Source organism: Equus przewalskii, chromosome 6 (assembly GCF_037783145.1).
Source record: "Equus przewalskii isolate Varuska chromosome 6, EquPr2, whole genome shotgun sequence".
NCBI lineage: Eukaryota > Metazoa > Chordata > Mammalia > Perissodactyla > Equidae > Equus > Equus przewalskii.
The window spans coordinates 27,107,071-27,113,052 of NC_091836.1; positions in this window are offsets into that span (position 1 = coordinate 27,107,071).

Below are 5,982 nucleotides of genomic sequence, written 5' to 3' on the forward strand. Positions count from 1 at the left end.
GATACAGTTCTCTTTTAGTTGGCAGGGCCAACAATACACCTTCACTGCTCTGCCAACTCTCCAGCCTCTGTCATACTGTAGTCTACAAAGACCTTGGATCCCCTTTGCGTTCCACATGAGTGCAAGTTGGTGCATCTTGTTGGTAGGATGCCTCAGTTCCTTGATACACATGACTCTCCACAGGGAAGCTTGAATGTCCTCAAAACATTGTGGCTGGTTTTCCCCAGAGCAATCTAAGAAAGAGCAAGGTGGAAGCTGCAATGTCTTTTAAGACGTAGTCTCAAAGTCACACACTATCACTTCAACATACTGACCAATATCCTTTGGTCATACAGGTCAGCACTGTTGAATGGGGGTGGAAACTATCCAAGGTCATGAATACCAGGAGGCAAGGATTATTGGGGGCCACCTTGAAGGCTGGCTACCACGGTCAGGAAAATTATGCAAGTTCTTTGTTCTGTCTGTCCGACTTTTCCAAGTTTGGAGTGGTTCCGAAATAGAAATTTATTTTTTTAAGGTTATGTAATTTTAAAATGCAAATCCTATTATTATTAAAATCATCCGTTGAGTAGATCAAGTCTTAAACCAGAAGACGAGGACCCTGGCTTCAGTTCCTACATCTGGTGCTGACTCAGGACATGTCCTTGAGCATTTCTTTCTCTTAACATCTTTGGACTTTAAGTTCCCGGTTGGTAAAATAAAGAACAAATTCCTGCCCCTTCTTTCCTCTCCCAAAAAGGTTGTAAAAGTGCTTTTAGTTCTTTAAAAACTGCACATTTACCTTAGAAGTAATCCCATAAAGGCCTTCATTTTACAAATGCAGAAACTGGTGTCTAGAGAAGTGAAGAGGTTTACCCGGGATCACACAGCAAGCTAGCGACAGCCAAGATTAGAGCTCTGCTCCACTGCCTCTGTCTTAGAGGAAAGGGCTGGAGAAATTCTGAAAAGGATTTTCACATTATTTATGACAACTCACAGAGTAAAGACTAGATACCGGCCTGAGGGAATATCTCCTCTAATGTCATAGTTCTTGAACTTTGTGGTCTCAAGACCCCTTTACACTCATGAATTTTTGAGGACCCTCAAGAAGTTTTGTCTATGTAGGTTAGATCTATTAATATTTGTTATATTAGAAATTAAAATTGATAAAAACTGTTGTCTTATTAATTGCTTTTAAAATAATAATGATAAACCTATTGCATGTTAACATGACCTTTTTATGAAAAATAACCATATTTTCCAAGAGGAAAAATAACAGTGAGAAAGGAGTGGTTTTGTTTTATATTTTCGCAAATCTCTTGAATGTCTGGCTCATAGAAGACAGCTGGATTCTCATAACTGCTTCTGCATAGTTTACTGTGACATCATACATCATGCAGCCTCCAGATAGTTCCAGAGATCGTGATAGAATGAGACTGTAATAGACATTTTAGCATTATTATGAAAATGGTTTTGGTGTCACAGGCGCCCTGAGAAGGTCTCAGGGAACTCCAGGATTCCCAGACCACACTTCGAGAACTCTTGTAGTGTTATGCCAAAGACTCTGTTTTGTCCTGTTTGGCATTTTCATGAACTACTAATGACTATTTTGTAGTTTATTTTTATTAACTACAAAGAAATTAATGCTCATTAGTTTTGCAGATGATACAAAACTGGTGATGGGATTATTACAAAAGGTGACAGAATACAAAATTTACGTTGTTTCTGCAGACCACAAACAAACAAAATTAAATGTGGAATGTCCTGCATTTACATTTTGCTTTATTTTTAATCAGTTGCACGTGTACTAGAAGCATAGGCTGAGAAAAACTGGCCTGACAGCAGTTTGTATGAAAAAGATCTGGCGGTTTAGGTCAACCACAGCTAAATATGAACCAACAGCTTTTAACATCATGTTAGGAAGTATCAGTAGAAGGGTAACCATTGAGCTGGGGCAGACAGGCAAGGTGACTTACTTGGAGGAGCCAGGGGGAGAGGATGGAATTGTGACACTTTCTTTGCTCTAGCCCCCACCTGGATTTCCAGAAAGTGCAAGGGTGCAGATAGGAGGCATGCAGCATTTGTGCTCTACTAACAATGTGGTTTCAAAGGTTTAAATAAAAGATTTTAGCAAATCCACAAACAAAAGTTCCCTTGAGCTCTACAGATTTTCATGGCCCAAAAGACAAGGACACCCTTCCATGTTGGATTTGCAGGTCTCCACCACAGTGTCCAGCCCCAAGTCTGTACCAAAGGGGCAGCCTCGTCCAGGATGGGGCTCCAGGCTGCCAGTGGGGGCTGTTCTCAGGTTTTCTCTGAGTCTCCCAACATAGCTCACCCCAGCAGTTCACTCTGGCCAGAGGCCCCTGTCCAGTGGGCTGCATGCTTCTGGAGATACTCTAGCTATCTCAGCGTCACCTTGCAGCCTTCGTCCACACCACTCTTCTGAACTTGGCTTGGTGACCTGGGGCTCAGCTGTTCCTGGCCTGGCCCAGAGGGAGAAAGGGCCTTGGTTCCTTCCCTCCTGCTGCATCTTTGTGCCCTTGTTGAGAAGTGGTTCTACCCGCTCTCTCCTGGGTCAAGAAACAAGTTCCTCAACAAGTCAGTAAGGATGGCCCCAATTGGCACACACTTCACAGAAGGTGATGGCTTCTCCTATTCTGCTCCAGTCTGAGTCAATCTCTAGAAGAGCCTTCTAGCCTGGGCACTCCACATTAGGGGATCATTAGTGACCTGGAAAAATTCCAGAGGATGATAGAGGTGGATACAGGCTCTGGAGTCAGCTGTTGGTTCAAGTCCCAGCTCTGCCACTTGCTGATTGCATGACCTCTGCACAAGTTACTTACACTCTATGAACCTCAGTTTCCCCATTTATAAAATGAAAATGATAATATTGGGTATTATGAAGACTGAATAAGACAATCCATTTATTTATTTATTTTTTAAGATTTTATTTTTTCCTTTTTCTCCCCAAAGCCCCCCAGTACATAGTTGTATATTCTTCGTTGTGGGTCCTTCTAGTTGTGGCATGTGGGACGCGGCCTCAGCGTGGTTTGATGAGCGGTGCCATGTCCGTGCCCAGGATTCGAACCAACAAAACACTGGGCCACCTGCAGCGGAGCGCATGAACTTAACCACTCGGCCATGGGGCCAGCCCCAAGACAATCCATTTAAAGTGCTTATCATAGTACCTGGCACATGATAATTGTTCACTAAATATTATTGTATAAATTGTACTTTATATCAGTTTTGTTTTTTTTTTTTTAAGGGGAAGAGGATCTGAAGAGATGCCCTTCTGGCTACAACACAGGCTACCGGCATTATTTGACCATAGAAGAGTGCCCCTGGGCCACAGGGCCACAGGCATCTCCATTTCAGAAAAGAAGCTCTGCTTTATATTTGCATAACTAAAAGTCCCCTTAAGTGGTTTTCCTGGAATGAAAATAGATTATAACGTCAGCTTTGAAATGACAGTTTTTCAAGTCCTCCCCTTTCCTATCAAGGCTTCAAAGATTTTAGGGTCAAGTTTCAGTGGGAGCTAGAGGTCCAAGGGCCTGTGTGCGGCCCACACCTTATCCATAGAAAGGAGAGCTCAGCCCAGGAAGTTCACATCCTTCTGTCCAGCAGGCCTGTCCCTGACATAGCTAGGCCCGGGCCAAGAGTGCAGACGGAGGTGCACAGACCATATATCTAATATTTAAAAGTTATAATTCAAGTTAGAAGGCTATTGGATAAAATATAGTCTATCCTCCTACCTCGACAAATACACCTTCAGAACAGCTAGGAAGGCCTAGCTCTAATGTAGAATTCTTGGACTCCTCAGAGTTTCTCCCCAGAAAGTGCAGGTTTGGGGAGGGCTGGCCTGTCCCCCTTCTAATCCCATTCCTCCACCTCATCCCGCACGAGACCTCTTGGCCATGTGCGTGGACCCCTCAACCAGCACATCCAAGTTCCACCACACACTCAGCCTTCTCACCTTGGCCGCCTTTGAGGCCTACGGATGCACACATAAGTGACTTAGTCTGTCTTTGGGTTGATGGTGTCATCAACTAATGGCCTCAAGGAACTCAAAGGTGGGTGAGGAAGCATTTAACGGTTTAAGAGATGCAATCACCAACCACTCTGAACCAGACCAAACCCCACCACAAGAGCAAGGCCTATGACCTTTGCCTCATTTTTAATGATAAGATCTCCTCTCTGAGGAGGAGCTTAGGCCTTATTACCATAATCTGCAGGGTATGTGGAAGCATGTTTTCCACCTGAGCCTGCATAAGCGAATACCCTTCTCTCCCTTTTGCATATTCATTCCTCAGCTGAAATAAAAGGTCCCTGCTTCCCTTTTTCTGGGGACACTGCGACTTTGGAAATGATTCCGTGTGGCCTCCTATTTGCTGCAAATAAGTATTACTTTGTGTGACAACTACTTCTGGTAGAGAATCCAATTGTAACTCAGCAGGAGGGGAACCCACTTGGTTCAGTAACAGTGGTTCAGGGAAGAGGCCCATGCAGGCCTGAAAGAGATCAGAGGGCAGTTGGGAAAGGAACTCCAAGATCCCAGGTGGTTGGGGAGGAGGCTCCTGGAGAGGACATTGTCTCTCCTCCCCAGAGGGAGGGGCAGAACTATGGGAGTCCAGAGCAGGGCACTCGAAAGCACAGGCCTAAGGTAGGAGCTGGTTTTGCTCTGGTCTGAGGATGTACTATGGTCAACAAGTATGTACTGAGCGCATGTGCGGGACACTGGGCTGGGTATTGAGGATGCTGCTGTCAAGGAACTGACAGTCTACTCAGGGGAGATGGACAATAAAGAAGTGAGCAAACAAATAACAAATATTTACACATTATGAAAAAACCTTATGAAAGGGGGACCCACTTTGGTTTGGGTGGAGGTAACTCTGAAACTGAGTCATGGAGGATGAGAAAAAGCCAGCAGAGTGCGTAGTTGAGGGAAGTGTGTTCCTCATAGATGGAACTGAGAAAAGGCCAGTGGAAGGGGGTGATGGGGAGTGAGTGAGGATGAGATGGGAGGTGGGCTTTGAGGCCACATCCAAGAGATTGGATTGTACATAAAGAGTGTTAAGAAGGCAATGATTTAACTTATACTCTAAAAAGATCAGTCTTGTTGCTATGACGAGAAAGGATCGTAGGGTGCAGAGTGGAAGTAGGGAGGCCAGCTGGGAGGTGGTGACAGCAGCACAGGTGAGAAATAACGATGGTCTGGACTAAAACTGGGTTGTGGAAGAGGAGAAGAGCACACAAATGGAGGGGGTGTCCACAGGGCTTCCTGATGGCTTAGATGTGGGCGGGTGTGAGGAAGAAGGAAATGTCAGGAATAAGTGGCCTCTTCCCCTCCTGGCACGGCCACATCCTATTTCGGTCACTGTTGTCTCTTCCATGTGCAATCCCTGTAACAGACATTTCAAATGTTTATGTAGTCAAAGCTGTTGACGTTTGCCAGGATGACTTTTTTCCATTGTTTCTTTTTTGCCTCAAGACTTTATATTGTTGATCTATAATTTCTTTCTTTAATTGGAAATTAATTTGGGTATAAGGTAGTATTCTAAGTGCTGATAGTTATTCATTGGGCTCTTTTGTTTTAAAGATTGGCACCTGACCTAACATCTGTTGCCAATCTTCTTTTTTTTTTTCCCTTCTTCTTCTCTCCAAAGCCCCCCCAGTATGCAGTTGTATATTTTACTTGTAGGTCCTTCTGGTTGTGCTATGTGGGACGCCACCTCAGCATGGCTGGATGAGCGGTGCTATGTCCGCGCCCAGGATCCGAACTGGTGAAACTCTGGGCTGCTGAAGCTGAGCGTACGAACTTAACCACTGGGCCACGGGGCCAGCCCGTATTCATTAGTGTTTTAAGATAAATTTAGTGGATAGGGACAAGAATTTTCTTTTTAATTGGCTAGGATAGGAGTGGAGTGGAGTGGAGTGGGATAGAATAGAATAGAATAGAGTAGATCAGAGTTCATCTGACATAATAAGAACAAATATTGTTTT